Genomic DNA, 19,457 nt, shown 5'->3' with positions numbered 1-19,457 from the left:
AGGAAATAACGTGCCCAATGATAAACTTGGTGGACACTTTCAGATAGTAAATGTTATTTTAAACTTTCGATTTTTAATTTCTAAATCTAAAAAAAAATTAAGATTTCTAATTAGTTTTGCATAATTAGATAATTAAATCATTTTCTAGATTTTGTTTGTGGTTTAAGATGCTAATACCCTTTGCCTTTTTTGCTTGAGAACAAAGCTCACATGTTGATTATAACTTTATGGACTTGGGAAGAACAGAAAATAATATGGATCCATACAAATGTAAAGTTGTGCTGTTTGTTTTGTTCTCTTTTCATACAATGATACCTATTGCAATTCAACTTGCAGAGGAATTAATTAATATATTTTATCTAAGAAAATGTACAGGACATTTTTATACAAAGAAGAAAGAAGCCGTTTTTTTAAAATCTGTTTTACTTGTTCAGTGGCTGCAACATTGTATTAATTTTTTAAGGTTTTTAAGTAAGGAAGCAATTACTGTAAACGTACTACATTTGGCGGTGTATTCTATTTAGCGCTTTTGGCGGAATCCGGCACTTCGCTAAATCAAGTACATCGGTAAATACCATACATCTATGTATAAGAATAGTTACATTCAGGAATAAGCTAATTCAAATCCACGCCAACTTGTTCGAAAACTAATATTCGCCAAATATCGTACATGCCAGATACAATACGTTTACAGTATAGTGTATATTATGATATTCGTGATTTTGGTATACATGTATCATAATCATATGACAATCATTGATTGTAGATATGGTTGTATAGAGGAGGTGGTGCATTTGATAGTGTAGACTAATATGGACACGGTAGCCTCGAGTCTGGTCTGTCGCTATTGCAGTAACATTGTAACCTTGGGCAAGTTACTTTACTCTACTAGTGCACTCTTTCCACCCAGGGTTAAAATTGGTACCTGGCACATGAGACGAGCTGGTCATGTGAATAAAAAGAATAAGCGCCGCAATTTGGCAGCTCTGCTTGTATGCTCCCAATGGAGCTGAGGATGCCATGGATTGTACGGTCTCACCAGGGGGTATATGTAATATGTAGAAGTAATGAAGCGGGCAGCCTATTAATATATTTTTGGTTAAAGTTATTTCCCTTTGATTTATTGATTTTTGATAATTTGATTAATGTTTCCAATAATAACCAATTAGTGTGATGATTATTTTTTATACAATAATAAATATTCAATGTAAATAAGTTGTTTGCCATAAGTAGTTTTAGATTAGGCCGGAATAGTTTGTTTATTTTTGATTTCCTGTTTTAAGATACCACGAATTATTTTAGGCCGGCACATATATAGGGACAGTGTCTATTAGGTTACGAGAACGACTGTTTGGGGTTAAACTTAGACAGGTACGGCTAGATTGAGTGTGCGGACATCCCTGCTCTTTCTAATCTTCGTGTGTTTTAACCTACGATACAGAGTGTGCGGTCATCCCTGCTTTGTATCGAATTAATACAAGTGTGCGGTCATCCCTGCTTGTATTGGTGGTGGTTGCGGCGGAGCACTAGTGTGTGGTCATCCCTGCTGGTGTTCTGGCCTTTCTAGCGCAAGTGTGCGGCACTCCCTGCTTGCGTTAGGTTGCGTTGTTGGCGCAAGTGTGCGGTCATCCCTGCTTGCGTTAACGTTGGTACCTGTTCAGTTGCGTAGGTGTGCGGTCATCCCTGCCTGCGTAACGTTGAGTCCCTATATATGTGCAGGATTGGCAGCAATCAGGGCTATCCGATTCTATCTCGGGTACGAGCCCGCGGGGATCACAGGCAGTGACCCCCTTGCACGTTACATAAAATTTGGTGGCAGCGGTGGGATACCCTGGAATTGCTGCAGAGAGGGAAAATGGACGACATTGACAAAGAGATAACCTTTCTACGGGAGAAGATTGCGGAGATGCGGGAGCGCAGTGACATGAAGACCCCAGTGCATGAAAGACGCGCTCTGATCAGAGGTTTTGAAGGGAACACCATGCGGAAAGACGAGGAATACCTGTGCAGTCATCACTCTGCTAATGAAACGTATGAAAACCCGCGCAGCAACGAGATGTACAATGAGCCAATTAGGAAGAAGAGTCATTTGCCAGAAGAATACAACACTTTGTCTTTGAACAGAGCTGATGCATTTTGGAAGTCTGGGGAAAGGTTCACAAGCGCCGAGATAAGCAGTACATTAGAAGGTGCCCACGAAGCGCAAAATTCCATTACACCAGCTACTTATGATGGCAGTGGTCACTGGATCGATTACCATGCGCACTTTGAAGCCTGTTCTGAAATAAATGGTTGGAGTTATGCTACCAAAGGTCTCTACCTGGCAGCTTCTCTCCGAGGCAGTGCACAAGGATGTCTTGGTAATATCCCAAAGGGTGAAAAACCAGACTATGAAATACTTGTGTTAGCTTTGGAAGATAGATTTGCTCCACCAAGCCAAGCAGAGCTCTACAGAGTGCAAATGCGAGAGCGTCGTCAGAGAGTCGGTTAAACTTTTTCAGAGCTGGGACAGGCCATCCAGAGACTTCCAAACATGACATACCCAACTGCCACTTTTGAATTCAGAGATACATTAGCCAGAGATCACTTTGTGGACGCGCTGGACAATTCTGAGGTGCACATTCGTATAAAGCAATCCCGACCGAGAAGCTTGAACGATGCAGTGAAGCTAGCTGTTGAATTGGAGGCGCACCGAAGAGCAGAGAGGAAATGCTATGCACGCCATCTCAATGTTGAGCCCTCATCTGATAAGCTAGTGGAACTGGTAAAAGCACTGTCTGCTAAGATCGAGTCTCTTCAGACGGATTTGAGGGATTTACGACTTCAACGCAGCAAGGATAATGCACGGGATACTGCCTCATCATCTAAACGTAGGTTATGCTATTTCTGTAGAAAACCCTGCCACTTGCGGAGAGATTGCGTTGTGAAGAAGCATGGAACGTCCAAGCAGATAAGAAGGCGGCGTAGAAGAAGAGCAGAAAACCAGACTTGTAAGAGTGATTCCAGTTACAGTGGAAAGAATGCTGGTCAACAAAATGAACCCCAGAACGGAGATGTAGAACAGCATCGACTTGCTGAAGACTGTTCCAATGGATGCTACCGAGTAGGTGCGGTAAAGTCTGTGCCAAACTCCAACGACAGAAAAATGGTTAAGGACCAAGTGCGTTGTGAGAAGATTATTGCAAACAGCTCCAGTGTTACGGTTGGCAGAGCCCTAAAGTCAGCTGAAGGCAAAGAAAAGAACCCCGAGTGGAAGTTGGCCAGAAGATGCAAGAATGGTCGCAGGCGCAAAGGCATGAACAGAGGATCTCCTGGCATTCGCTTTGGAAGAGGCAAGAAAAGTTCGTCCGAACAGTTTAGACCCCACGGTGTCGTGGCAGATGGCAGCAGAGTGCAGGCATCGGTTAATATGCCTGGTGAAGCCATAATGCAGGGAATTCCTGACTTGAGAGAGAGTCAGATGTTTCACAAGAGGTGGAAGACGTCTAGGGCAAGACGGAAAGTTGAAGTATGCATCTGCAATGTTTAGCTAGAGGTGATACAATGTAATTTGTGTCTGTCGGCTGCGGTTGTGCTGTGTGCACGTGGTCCAGGAAAGAAAGGGCCAGATATTTTTTTCTTATTGTTTATTTTTTGGGGGAGTATTTTTTCAATTTGGATATCACTTCACCTTTTTGTGAAGTAGGGGTTAGTTTTTAGTTTTGCGAGGACGCAATATTCTGAGGTGGGGGTAGTAACGGGCAGCCTATTAATATATTTTTGGTTAAAGTTATTTCCCTTTGATTTATTGATTTTTGATAATTTGATTAATGTTTCCAATAATAACCAATTAGTGTGATGATTATTTTTTATACAATAATAAATATTCAATGTAAATAAGTTGTTTGCTATAAGTAGTTTTAGATTAGGCCGGATTAGTTTGTTTATTTTTGATTTCCTGTTTAAGATACCACGAATTATTTTAGGCCGGCACATATATAGGGACAGTGTCTATTAGGTTACGAGAACGACTGTTTGGGGTTAAACTTAGACAGGTACGGCTAGATTGAGTGTGCGGACATCCCTGCTCTTTCTAATCTTCGTGTGTTTTAACCTACGATACAGAGTGTGCGGTCATCCCTGCTTTGTATCGCATTAATACAAGTGTGCGGTCATCCCTGCTTGTATTGGTGGTGGTTGCGGCGGAGCACTAGTGTGTGGTCATCCCTGCTGGTGTTCTGGCCTTTCTAGCGCAAGTGTGCGGCACTCCCTGCTTGCGTTAGGTTGCGTTGTTGGCGCAAGTGTGCGGTCATACCTGCTTGCGTTAACGTTGGTACCTGTTCAGTTGCGTAGGTGTGCGGTCATCCCTGCCTGCGTAACGTTGAGTCCCTATATATGTGCAGGATTGGCAGCAATCAGGGCTATCCGATTCTATCTCGGGTACGGGCCTGCGGGGATCACAGGCTGTGACCCCCTTGCACGTTACAGTTATGCGAGGCAATGTACTTTGCGAGCAAGAATTTAAACCATCTACCTTTATAGATATATCAATATAAACTGATTCATTTACAAGTAGTGCTTAACAAGATTGTTTCACAATTTATTACCTGTTCAAGCTGACAGAGTCAAGTTTCTAAACAAAGTGTTACTGATTTCGATAATAAGATAGTGTTGATAATCCAGCAATTTTAACAACAACTTACTCTACACTGCAAATCTTTTTCTGGGAGTACATTAGAAACATCTGGATTTGTAAAGCGTAATTATTGATAACAAATGCCAGGATAAATAAAGTGATTGTTTACTTTTTCTTTTTGTTATAAGGATTTGTGTATCTAATTAAGAGTGATACTATACACATTCAATATTACATGTAAAGAAAATCAACAAAATATCAGTATGATGATAGTAAAAGAAGACAAACCAAAGCAACTGACACTCAGCTGTGCAATGTGATATACAGCTGTTAGTTATAATTACTTACTGTTGGTTGGTTCTAATGAATGTGTACTACTCTATAAAATAGTCATAGACATCATGTCCTTCAATGAAGACGTATAGTAGTCGGAACAACTGTTCCTATGACGGGGATTCTACCTTTTAGTTTTTACCTTTATTGACTTTTAGACAATATAAGTGTATCAAGGTCTTCGAATTAGACCCCACACATGTGTTCTTTATGTGTAAATAAGGTGGAGAAATGATTTAAACCGATAATGATTGTCATCTTCTGGTTTTATTTCACACCATATATTAGCGGTTAAAAGACAAGATTTGCAGCTCTATAGGTTAAAGTTGACAATTTTGGAATCGATCATGTTTTCACACTAGGCGATTTTAGTCGTGATATATTAGATTGGCAATGCCTACTTAAAACCAATTTAACTATAGTATTTAAAAAAGGTATAAAACTGTTATAACAATGTCAATATTAATAATTTATCATTAACTAATAATCAATGTCGGTATTTTATTTATATCAGTTTGTTTATCAAAAGAGCATGGGAAGAAATTATGTTACCTTTGTAAGATGAAATAAACTAAACTTATTACATTTGCATTATTTTGTATCTAATTACGATTCATTTTCATTTCCTTATATGTATATAATTTGTTCTCATTTTATCACATTCTTAAACAAATTCGACTCCAAATTATTACTGTTGTATCTTATTTCTGCGTATATTATTGATACATGTACCTATTCATGATGTATGAACTAACTAGGCGAAAAAAATAATTTGAAAGTTTGTTCGTTAAGATTAGAAATACTTGATCGTCGAATTGCAAAAATTTCGTCAATCGGTCTACACAAGAAAAAAACCAAACTGCATTATGGGAAAGGGAAAGTTTTGGTTTGGTCCCTCAAATGTTTGGGTGTATTCAATCAGACAAAATGCAATATGCATTGATTTCAGACAAAATAAACTATCTTTTACTTCAAGTTTACTGGGATATATCGAGTCGACGTAAGTATGGAAATAACAATTGCTAATTGATAATACGTTGAAGGCCACGGCGAGTGATTTACTTTTTTTTGGATCAAATAAATGTTTAATATTCTATAAAATTGGCATCTGTATACATGTAGAAGTCAGAACATCTGTAAAAAAAATGTTTGACACATATCTTCTTGATATTTGTTCATAGACAAAATAGCTATATCAAGGTCTGCACATTAATATTCAATGGTGTGATCTAAATGTGTAAATAGGGCGGACAATTCATTTTAACTGATAAAAATTGTCGTCTTTTGGTTAAGAGACGTGATTTATAGTTTTGAAGACTTAAAGCTTTGATAGAATCGATCATGTTTCACCACAATGCAAGGAGACCATAGTCGTGATATGTTTAGTTTACATTGTCAATTTATGAATGAATGAATATAGCTATAATGATGTTTTTAAAAGATATCAAAGTTTTTTTAAACATGTCCAATTTTTATTTGTGAATACAAGTTGGTATTTTATTTTCATCGCATTGTTTACCAAGAATGCATGACACGAAAACATGTTACCTTCTGTACGATGAAATAAATTTAACACTGCATTTGTATCATGCTGTATCTAACCAAGATTCCGTTTCATTCCTGTTTCCTAATTCGTATATTCCGTTTATCATTTTGTTATATAAACTGTGATTTGCCAACATTTTCTCACTCATTCTACACAAGTTAGGTGTCTTAATAGTTTACAATTGGTTACATCAATTAAATTTTACTGTAACCGTATAATACACCCAGTTCTGTGTTTGAAACATATTCTATTTCAGAAGATTTTTCATTACTGATTATTTGTATCTAATAATGTATTGAAAAGATGATCAAGTGATGCAAAATTCATCATTTCTCTCTTAAAAGTCTTTGTGTATGTCATATTTTGATAATTTGGATTTAATTTAAATCTGGTTTTATCAAAATAATACATTTTTTATTGTTTGCATTTTATAAAGTAATCGAATGAAATAGTATACGAGAAAATACGTGAAATGCTGAAGATAGCTTATATGACATAATCTAACTAACGTTAACCAGCATAAGCAATCGAAACACCCGGGACCTCTTTTAATGTCTTCAAAAAATATCATTTGTAGAATGAGTGTTTTTTATAATGAAACCTATTTTTGAACTAATTTAGACAACGCTAATTAATGCAATTGCATCCGTTAATTCAGCAATTATTATCATAATGATATTTATTATAATACGAGAAAAATTTGTATTCTTCTGAAGGTTTTTAATTAAACCAGAAAGAATATGTTGAAAATCAAATATTATACATGAAGATTGTAAACTATATATCAATAAATACATGTATATACATCAAAAATGATTCATTCAAAATGCTTTATCTAAATATAAACTACATGTAATAGAGAAACTTTTTTTGAAAATGTAAATATTAAAAACGTCAGTTACAACGAATCTCAGCAAGAAGATGCGTTGAACTCTCTTTAATGAAAATGTCTATGGATTAAAAAGCACATAATATTGGTTCAACATGTAGCTTTGAAACATTAAATACAACCTCATTTCAGATTCAACTTATTTTTCAAATGCACAATATTGTTTTATTTTCATGATTGTGTTTATTGAATGGTTATGAACTGGTTTAGAAGACTCGGTCTGCGTTTAAAATGGGGAGTTATGTAATTCAATGTCATTGATTAATTATCAAATTAGTTAAGCATGTTCAGATAAGAAACAAAAGACACTTGTTGGTGATAATTTAAGAATGACAAATGTTTTCCGATTCACGTTTGGACACAATAACAATCAACCTCTTCAATCAGTCTGTATTTTATAAAGTTATCGAATGAAACAGAATACGAGGAAATACGTGAAATGCTGAAAGTAGATGATATAACATAATTATTACCGCAAACAAAAAAAAAAAACGTTGTCAACATCAGGAGCCACACGTTTAGAAAAACAAGAGTTACATTTTTCTTATAATTTTGGGCCAAATTTTGAAAAAATCGGTTAAAACTTTTTTGAAAAGATTATTTATAGCATCAAAAAGACACTTTGTTCAAGGTTATATTTTTATCAAAATCTGATTAGATATACACCTTTGAAAATGATGTTACTAAATACCTGAACACAACGTTTTTACTATATTGATATAAATTTTTAAAAGTTTGAGCAGTAATCAAAAATAGGTAAAATTTCAATTATTTTACGAAGGTGCATCATGGACATTTCTATTCTAATTAACATTATCTGATATTGTTTTGTTTTATTTAGTAACTAATAAAAATTGTTTTATTACACATTCAGTATTTCAGCTGGAGTAACTCAGCCAAACAAAGCAGATCGCAAAAGAAGAAGAACAAACAAACTGACGAAAAGCTGTGTAAATGGATATAATTTTACAGCTTAGTATCATAATTACTCATTGTTGCTTCTAATGGATATTTACTATATCATTACATTGTCAGGGACATCACGTCCTTTTTGAAAGACGTAGAGTAGTTGGAGCACCTGGGCAACAATCGTTTTGACACATAGCTGGCTGCTTATTTTTTTATAGACAAAAAAAATATAATATCAAGGTTTGCATAGCAGACCATAAACATTTGCTTTTAATATGTTATTCAGCTGGGCACATTTTTTAATCGATGATTAGCATCTTCTGGGTTTTTTCAACATATCTTACCGATTCTGAGAAAAAATGTATAGCTCTGAATGTTACATGTAAATAGAGCATTGCTGGAATCAGTCATGTTTCCATATAATGCAAGGCGATCATAGTCGTGATATATTGAATTTGTAATGTCAACTAAAATTTGTAGTCGTAATTTGTAATGTAAACTCTAAGAAAATCAATATTTATAAAAATTTGTCAAAATTTAATTGCTAATGAATGTTGGTACTTATTTTTTTTTTTTTGGATTAAAAATGCATTGGCCGAAAACATGTTACCTTCTGTAAGATAAAATAAATTTCACTTATCGTATTTGCATCATTTCGTATCAAATCAAAATTCCGTTTCAAATTGATTTCCTTTTATGTTTATTTATGTTATCATTTTCATGAGCAATTTCTTTTATGGATTATATAAGTCATTCGCTTCCAACGGAATACTTTAAAGTGTTTGTAGTGTGTTAAAGGTCTTCCGTTTCCAACGGAAGAGCCTTTTGTAATTATTTTGTTTCTTTTTCCCTATTTTACTATATAACTATTAATGTTTCCTATAATTTTTTTGCACGCAAGTTCTCGAAAACGACACAACCGATTATCATGAACATTTGAGATCTGATAACGGTCTGAACCTTATTGCAATTGTTTTCTAAATGATGACATCACTTCAGCTTTCGAGATATTGTCGGTTTTTAGCGTATTTCTGGAGCACGGTGTATTTTAACGACAGTACTCCTTTTAAACTACATGTATAGTAGATATGACCTTGAAAATTGCAGTGATAGTAGACGAAAGACATAAATTATGCATAAAGGTTCAAAATTATAGCTATGGACAGAAACGTCAGAGCTAATCTGGATCCGAAAATTGAGATTAAACCACTTTATCATTTTTGACATTGTCTTTGTTTTTCTTTTGGTTTTCGAAAACATTGTGGTTATATATAGATATATTAAGCAAATATTATCTATTACATAAAAAGGATTCGTTCGACATCAGGAAAAAAAGTCTTCCATTCATAGCACTCAACTTAGAGATTTTTTTGACAATTACAGAACATAAATGTTCATCTTACAGTTATTACACCATACGTTATAACAATTTCTTGATGCAGTATGTAATTAAGGACTTTTTTAGAGGCAACATGTCTAAATCATCGATCACTTATATAATCTCAAAATTACAATTACATCATTTAATACTTATAAGTTTGATAAGATATTGGTGCTTCTGATTGGTCGAAAAATTTCTTTCATACCAGCCTTATAAAACGTTTTGCTGGATATACTTTTTTCATCTGTTCTGATTTAACACTATCAATAGAACAGGAATTTCCAAAACAAAAACTGTCAACAAAATTTAAGGTTGTGTCTGTTTAACTGTCAGCAAACAAAATACAAATTTAGAAATATAAAAATTAAAAGTTTAACCTTCTAAAATAAACAAAACACATTATTTATTTCAATAAATAGAAAATACAGCGTCTTCTCACAATTTCGTCTGCTTGAAATCAGCGCTCAACATTTACGGTGAAGCTGGCTGTTCCTGAGATTTCCGATTCCAGGAATGATTATAACGAACATATAGGTATATACACTTCCACGGTAATAATGTTGTGCAAATTTGATAACGATAAGTTTTAAATTGCACACATACATTATCGGTCATCAGAATAAGTATCGTAAAGTAAAGTTATGGGTAGTGCATCAACTCTTTCGGCGTATTCAAGGCGGCAGATATACCATTTAAGTAACTCAATGGCTATTTAGTTATCACAAATTTACAAAAGTCGCACATGCATAATATTATTTGTTGACATATTATCTATTTGCGTCCAGAATCGTGTTCTCTTGCATGGTATGCCCAGCGATTAAACTCACATTAAAACAAAAATGGCTCAAAAGTCTTTCTTTCATAACACTTCACTGATAAATAATTTGTAACATATAATGGAAGCAAACACATGTAGGGTCGTCTTACAGTTATTTTACCATACATTATAAAAAAATTCTCATGAGTTACGTAATTAAGGGTTTTAAGGAAACTAAAACATTGATCACTTATATCTCTAAAAGGACGAATATATTGGAAAGTATTATAGAGGGGAAAATGCTGACAATAATATTATCAACTAGATACGATCTCGTTACGAGTAACGAGTAGGTCTTCCTTGCGATTTCTGTTTTAAATCATACCATGAATAATCGATACAATTCTAGAATTATCCCCCCCCCCTCCCACTTTCAGATAATGTATACAAATCCATTATTACGTAATAAATGGGTGTGGCAATGAGTTTTCCAGATAGATATTGCTACAATTAACAACTTTGCTTTTATAATACATTACGAAATCTTAATCGTTTTTATGTAATTTGTAATAGAATAGACTTTACGAGTTTCTTGCCCCCCCCCCCCAAAAAAAAAGGGACCAGCCCCTTTTTCTTGATTTCTTTGAAAAGGTCTTAAGAATATTAACAATTTTTGTTCTTACACCCATCTAAAATTGTTGATCATTTTTGAGATACAAATGTATGAATATTTTAGGGGCCAGCCCTCTAGATCCTTAATGGGGACAGAAATTCGTGCTTTGATAAGTGGAATCGATTTAAATCATAAATTCAAACATTTTCTCTTCTATGATGTCTAACAAAATATTTCTACTTCTCTAGTTATATTGAGTCAAAGTTTAAGTACTCTGGCCCCTAAAAATCCCTAATTACGTAATAAATGGGCGTGGCAATAATTTTTTCTAATAGATATTGGTACGATCAACAACTTTGCTTCTATAATGCATTACAAAATCTTTATCGTTTTTAAGTTATTTGTAATAGGGTTAACGAGTGCCTTGGCCCCTAATTTAAGGGGCCAGCCCCTTTTTCTTGATTTGTTTGAAAAGTTCTTCAGAATACAAATATTTTTTGTTCTTACACCCATGTAATATTGTTGATCATTTCTGAGATACAAATGTTTGAATATTTTAGGGGCCAGCCCTCTAGATCCTTAATGGGGACGGAAATTCGTGTTTTGATAAGTGGAATCGATTTAAATCATAAATTCAAACATTTTCTCTTCTATGATGTCTAACAAAATATTTCTACTTTTCTAGTTTTTTTTCGTCAAAGTTTAAGTACTTTGGCCCCTAAAAATCCCTAATTACGTAATAAATGGGCGTGGCAATGATTTTTCCTAATAGATATTGGTACGATCAACAACTTTGCTTCTATAATGCATTACAAAATCTTTATCGTTTTTAAGTTAATTGTAATAGAGTTTAAGAGTGCCTTGGCCCCTAAAAAAAGGGGCCAGCCCCTTTTTCTTGATTTTATACAAAAGGTCTCATGAATACTAACATTTTTTGTTCTTACATCCATCTAAAATTGTTGATCACTTTTGAGATATAAATGATTGAACATTTTAGGAGCCAGCCCTCTAGATCCTTAATGGGGACAGAAATGCGTGTTTTGATAAGTGGAATCAATTTAAATCATTTATTCAAACATTTTCTCTTCTATGATGTCTAACAAAATATGTATACTTCTCTAGTTATTTTTCGTCAAAGTTTAAGTACTTTGGCCCCTAAAAATCCCTAATTACGTAATAAATGGGCGTGGCAATGTTTTTTTCCTAATAGATATTGGTACGATCAACAACTTTGCTTCTATAATGCATTACAAAATCTTTATCGTTTTTATGTTATTTGTAATAGAGTTTATGAGTGTCTTGGCCCCTAATTTAAGGGGCCAGCCCCTATTTCTTGATTTTGTTGAAAAGAACTTTCGATTATCTACCTTTTTTGTTATATATGTTTTTGCAAAATATCAACTCATAAAAAGATACAGATCAAAACGTATGAAAAATTTGATTCGAAATTCGTACCCAATTTTCGAGCCTAGGCGAGCTCATAGAAATGGCGCCACTGGCGCCAAAAAACTACATTGTGCACAACTTCAACCTATGGTCTACCTATCCTGAAAATTTCATATTCCTATCTCTGATAGTCTCTGAGTTTATGTCTGCACAAAATGGGTCGTAAAAACTGACAAAATCGGCCGTAAATCGGAACCGGAAGTGCCGATTTCAAAATTTCAAAAAACTTCTAGAATTATGACCACTGGCTATCATCTGAGAAAAAATGGTCGAAATCGGCCGAATAGTTTTCGAGAAATCGCGTGCACAAAATTCGTGGAAAAAAATAATAATAATAATAATAATAATAAGAAACAGTACGAAAACAATAAGGTCTTCCGTTGGAAACGGAAGACCTTAATAACATTCAATTCTAAATCATTAAAATTTGGTTAAGTTGCCTCGATAAGGAGATAAAGGGTCGGTCCCTAAAACGTTCCTTCCCTAATAGATCAAACACGCTAATGAATTTCTAAACAGTAAATAAAATGTGTTTAGTATCACTTCCCATCCTCACTGGACGATTTCAAACAAAACGAGTTGATTAACTGTTTTTTTTACTGTTTTAGTCAGTCTAATAAATAAAAATAATTAAAAAATTGTACAAGAATTATAACCTTTTACTTTTTTCTAAACTTCCGCTTGTCCGTTTCTGGTCCCGAGATTAAATACCTTTTTCAACGAGTGTTGAGTCACGTTATGTCCGCCGTCACGATATGTCCGCTGCTTTTTTTTTTTAAAAAACCGTCACATTATGTCCGCCATCACAAAATGTTCGCCACTTTTTTGAAAAAATCATCACGTTATGTCTGCCTTTACAAAAATTCCGTATATTCCCCCAAAAGTCATTACCATATGTCCGCTGCCTTAGAATTTCGGAGAAATTGTATTTAATGCATGCACGTCGCTAAAAATGTTAGCAAGTTTTTTGGAAAATGTATGGTCTAATGTCCGCCACCAGTTTTGAACACACAATTCTATTATTCTATTATCTATTCTTTTATTTCTAAATAACGTATTTGTTATCCCATTGTGTAATATTATGTCTGCCATTTATTGATCTGAAATTATTTTCAGAATGAAAATTATATACATAATTATATACACTTTCTTTAGCAATTTACACTGATCGTATTAAAAAATATACATTAATGTACACACTATCTCAAAACGTATTGAAACGTATGTCTGTCAAAAATTCGTTAAGATCGTATCATGTCCGACGCAGAAATGTATTGCATAATGTCTGCACATAGGAATGCACGTTCAAATCGTAAGTCGGAACATTATGTCCGCCGCCTTATATACATGTAGACTATTAGTTCGTTTAACGCACACGATGCACACGCTAAAAATTGTGAAAAATCGGGACAAAATGTCCGCAAACAGGAATGCATGTTTAAATCGTTAGTCGTAACCTTTTGTCCGACATTATTAAGTGTACTCCAATTTCTAAATGTCGTTACATAATGTCAACCACCTTAACTTTTGGAGAAAACGTATTCTGTCCACGCTAAAATCTGTGAAAACTTATGGCATAATGTCTGCAAACAGGAAATGTGTCGCAACATTATGTCTGCCATTAAAAATATTATCACATTTCTTTTAAAAGTGGTAACATTTTGTTTGTCGCCTTTAAATTTTGAAGAAAAAAATCGTTTTATGCCAACGTTATAAATTGTGGTATTATGTCCGCCATCATGAGTGCATGTTTAAATCGTAAGTCGTGCTGTCTGACATTAAAAAGTGTTATCTATTTTTAAATACTTTTCGGCCTGACTTTTTGAGAAATCATAATAATTATGACCACGCTAAAAATTGTGGCATAATGTCCGCCGACTGTAATGTATGTCATAGCATTATATTAGCCATTTCAAATACTCACATATTTTCCAAAATTCATAATATTAAGTCTGCCGTTACATTTTAAATGAGATTATAAATTGACCAAGCTAAAATTGAATAATTAAATGTCATAACATCCGCTAACACGAATGTATGTTTCAATCGTAAGTCGTAACACTATATCCGCCATAAAAAAAAGTTGTTTTTTAATAGTCGTAACATTATGTCCGCCACTTTGAAATTTTTGAGAAATCGTATTATAACCACGCAAAACATTGTGAACATTGTTGCATAATGTCTGCCTACTTGATTGTATGTCGATACATAATGTCCGCATTTAAAAAAGGTTGCCTAGTTTCTAAAAGTCGTTAAATTTTGTTCGCCGCATTTAGATTTTAAAGAAATCGTATTATGCCCCAATATTATTGTAAAAAAACGTAATAAAATGTCCGCCAACAGGAATGTACGTTTAAATAATTACTATTAATATTTATAAGGATTAATATACAACAAAATCTGCATCACGTCGTACATGGACCTGAGTGCTGATATTGGTGTCTTAAATATTTTGAAATGTTTTTTGATTTTATAACGAATTTTTGATGTTTGTAACTTGATGGGCGAGCCATTTTTGGCCGTTGTTAGACATGTTCTGATTGCTGTAATGTGGTAGCTTTTCAAAAAATGTGAACGACCCTTAAAAGGGCCGTTTATTGTCTACTCCAATGAGCGACTCTTTACTGTCTTGCTTATGAAAATCAGGAATATGACAGTCCCAGCATCGTTGAAATGGATTTCGTCTGGTAGATAGTGTCTAGGAAACCTGATGAAGGTTTCGCCAAGGATTTTCCTCATCTTATTGTTGACGGTTCTCCTCTTTGCGTCAAATTCCTCTTGATGTAGAAAAGAACGGAATTTTCCCCTTGAGACTATCTCCGTGGAGAAAATATCGGGTTGTCGGGGATGAAATCTCTTATTCTGTTGAAAAGGCTTGTCAGACAGTCGATGACAATAGACGGCTCTGCTTCACTGGAAAGGTCGTTACCCCCAAACAAACGACAACGATGTCCGGGCTATATCGCACCGTTTTGGAGATTAGGTTTGGGCAGGGCTGGGAGGCTGTCATACCACCAACTCCAAACCACTCTTCTTCAAATGGCATGGCAAAGTCTACAAAATAAGAAGCTCGCTTCACGTATGAGGATCCAACTCCGAACCACTCTACTTCAAATGGCATGGCAATGTCTACAAAAGAAGAAGCTCCCTTCACGTATGAGGATCCAAAGATGGCGACTCTCATCTTTAATATAAAAAATAAAATGCATATTTAATAGTTACATCAAACGTGGGACAATACAGGCGATTGGATAATTATCACCTCACATTCATCTCCTCATAATTAAACAGTAATGACAATCGCATCTTCTATTATAAGCGATTATAATTATTACCTACATTATATCTCCTCATAATTAAAGAGTAACGACTACCGCATCTGATAATTTTAATTTTAGTATCACACGGAGATACTAATTACATTCTTAATTATTGGCGAACGGGTTTGATATCAGTTCAGTTCAGTTCTTTATTAACTTTAAGCTATACAGCTCATCAGTACAATAAATATAAACAATATATATGTACAGGTAGGTTAACAGGAGAATGTGGCAGAAGTGTACATACTATGATATCAACATCTAATTTGCATTAAGTAAATCTTTTCTTAATTTCAAACCAAAGTGAATAAATTTACCCAGATTACATAGTTCCTTTACATTTTCAACATTAAAAAGTTGCAGAAGTTTACACATTGAAGGTTTTTTTCCAGTAATAAGGCTTAATGTATTTTTTGCGATAGCCTTCGTATATGGGACATATTAAAATAAAATGAAATTCATCTTCAATAGAATTTGAACATAAAAAACAGTTTCTATTGTGTCTTTCAATATTATAAAATCGACCTGTTTCTATCGACAATTGATGTGAAGACAACCTGAATCTGGAAATACACTTTTGATATTTGTTTGGAATAGGTTTCCTTAAATAAAATTGTAAATTATGGGTTGCAATTAGGTATTTGAAAAAAGAGCATTTACTAGAAATATCTAGTTGAGAAAAAATATACTGTGTAGCTTGGTCAAAAATACGTTGCTTAACAACAATGAGATCTGCAGCTGTTATTTTTTGTTTTTCCCACAATTCAAACATACCCAGATTGCATAAAAAATCTTTAACATGATACAACCAGTTTTTTGCATTATGTTTTTCGACACCGTCATATAGTGTTTAATAGCAATGTTGAATAATACAATTATTATGGTGCAGTATTTTTTTCCAGAACTTAACTATGTTGAACATTCTTTGGTACAGCAGAGGACAGCGTCCTAATTCAGAATAAACTGCTACATTACAAGTTGACCTTTTAACTCCCAAGATATGTTTACAAAAATCAAGATGTAGTTTCTCAATATTAGGTGCTTTGAGTGAACCCCATACCTCAGAAGCATAGTTAATGACACTGCCAACAAAGCAATCAAACAATGATAGCAAAGTATTATGATTAAAAAACATGTTTCTAATATTTTTTTTCAATACAAATAATGCCTTCCTGCCTTGCTCAGCAAGTTGTTTCTCAGCTTTAGAAAATGTATTATTGTAGTAAAAAATAATGCCAAGATAAGCAAACTGATCTACAATGTCAAGTGGTTTACCATAAATATACCATTTTTCGTTTTCTTTTACCCTTCCACCTTTTCTAAAAACAACAATCTTTGACCTATCAACATTAATGTGTAATTTCCATGTGCTACAATAATATGTTAATTCATCCCAGCAATTGTTTCTGAAAAAATCACCATGTCATCAGCATACATAAGAAGGAAAAGATTCAGTGATGAAATTTCAAATGGTACACATTCAGAATTTAAAAAATTGATTTCAAAATCATTTACATACAAATTAAATAAAATGGGTGAAAGCACTTCACCTTGCATTAAACCAAGATTGCTGTTAAAGAAATCACTCAAGTGTCCATCAGAAGTCACACATGCTTTAACATTTTTATACAACCCTTTTATAACACGTAGAAGTTTTCTAATTTTTGACAATTTCATCCAAAGTTTAGACCTATCAACAGAGTCAAATGCTTTTTTGAAATCAATAAAGGCACAGTAAAGATTTTTATTATTACTAGCCAACGATGAAGTAATTAAAGTATGTAGAGCAAAGATTGCATCACTTGTACCACATTTAGATTTAAAACCAAATTGTGCATAAGTAATGACATCATTTTCATCTGACCATGTTATAAGTCTGTTGTTCAATACAGAAGTAAAAAGTTTACACATGTTGCTAACAAGGCTGATTCCTCTATAATTATCATTCATACCACCTCTCATAAATTAGATAATTAATTATTAATTAGACTGTGTACTATTGCTGACATGTAGAAGAATTTCAATATTACAGTTGTTTATAATTGTTTTCAACATTTTTTATACATTTGTAACGCAGTCCGAGCAATTATCCAATTTTTATGTAATTTGTGGTCGTTATCCATTGAATACTTTAAAAAAACTTGTGTCTTTCGGGTAACCGACTGTTTTTAGTTTATGCTACTTAAGTGACAGTCCAGGCCTATGGCTCTCTTGGCATGACATTCTGTGGGTTACAAACATTACTCATATACGAATAAGTCTTTTCATTCAGTTTCTGAGGAACATTTTAACTATCTTCGAAACATAAATAGACTGGCATATATATATATATATATATATATATATATATATATATATATATATATATATATATATATATATATATATATATATATATATATATATATATAAAGCACTAAAAATGTCTAACGACACGAACAATAGATATTGTCAAATTTATCAATATTATCAAACAACCAGTCCCTTCTTTAGGACTAACTGAAAAAAAATAATTTTTACTAAACTACTTAACGAACGAAAAATGTTTATAAAGTAACAGTTTTGTTACTGTTTTTTTTTTATTGTTTTTGAAGTAGTTCAGTAGTAGCTTTAAATTTTGTTTTTTACTCATGTAATTTTTTTTTTGGTCCTGAAGAAGGGACTGGTTGTCCCGAAAATTTCACAATATCTATTGTTCGTGTCGTTAGCCATTTTTAGTGCTTTATATATTCAGTTTACTGTCTTGGTATCTATATATTAGATCCGACACTTTAAAGATGCCTAGTGTTGTTGGTTCTATTCAGTACTTTATTACTATCTCTGCAACATAAATATACTGGCGTATATATATATATATATATATATATATATATATATATATATATATATATATATATATATATATATATATATATATATATATATATATATATATATATATATATATATATATATACGCCAGTATATTTATGTTGCAGAGATAGTCACTTAAGTACCATAAACAAAAAAACAATTGGTTAACCGAAAGACACAAGTTTCCCTAAAGTTTTCAATGTATAACGAACACGATTCGTACCTAATAAATGAATAGTCCTATATTATTAATCATGGTGTCATGTTGAAGATGTTATCAAATAAAAATACTTCACCAAAGGATTTTTCAAAATTTTGATTATGGACCAATTGATTACACATTGAATTTTGAATTAAAGTCCATGGGCAACGTATTATTTTATTAAGATATTGTAAAAAGTAACTTAAAATAATACGTAAAACTCTCTTGGTTGATACTTGCATGAACTTTCTGTAGTAAGGCCGTTTGCAGGTACTCCATTATATTTTTTAATGTTTTATGGGAGGCAACTCTAACTTTACGGAATTATGAAATCCAGAGCATTCTGTATAATATGTGTGCCTGCTGATAAATAAACGTGCCGAGCCTGACACTCTCCTCTGTTCTTTTTAGGTAAGATCTCATATTGTAACATTTTTGTATAGTACAAACTATTACAATTTGTATAAGATGACATGCGCCATTTGTTTGTGGTTTTGTTTTGTATGCATAGAGGGTTAAACTCGGTCATTTGATATTTTTATGCGAGGCGCAGCCGGGTCACATGTTGGTATTTCCCGCCATAGTGGAAATGT

This window comes from Magallana gigas, chromosome 6 (assembly GCF_963853765.1).
Source record: "Magallana gigas chromosome 6, xbMagGiga1.1, whole genome shotgun sequence".
NCBI lineage: Eukaryota > Metazoa > Mollusca > Bivalvia > Ostreida > Ostreidae > Magallana > Magallana gigas.
The sequence above is the reverse complement of the archived record's forward strand: the minus strand, read 5'-3'. Positions refer to the sequence as shown.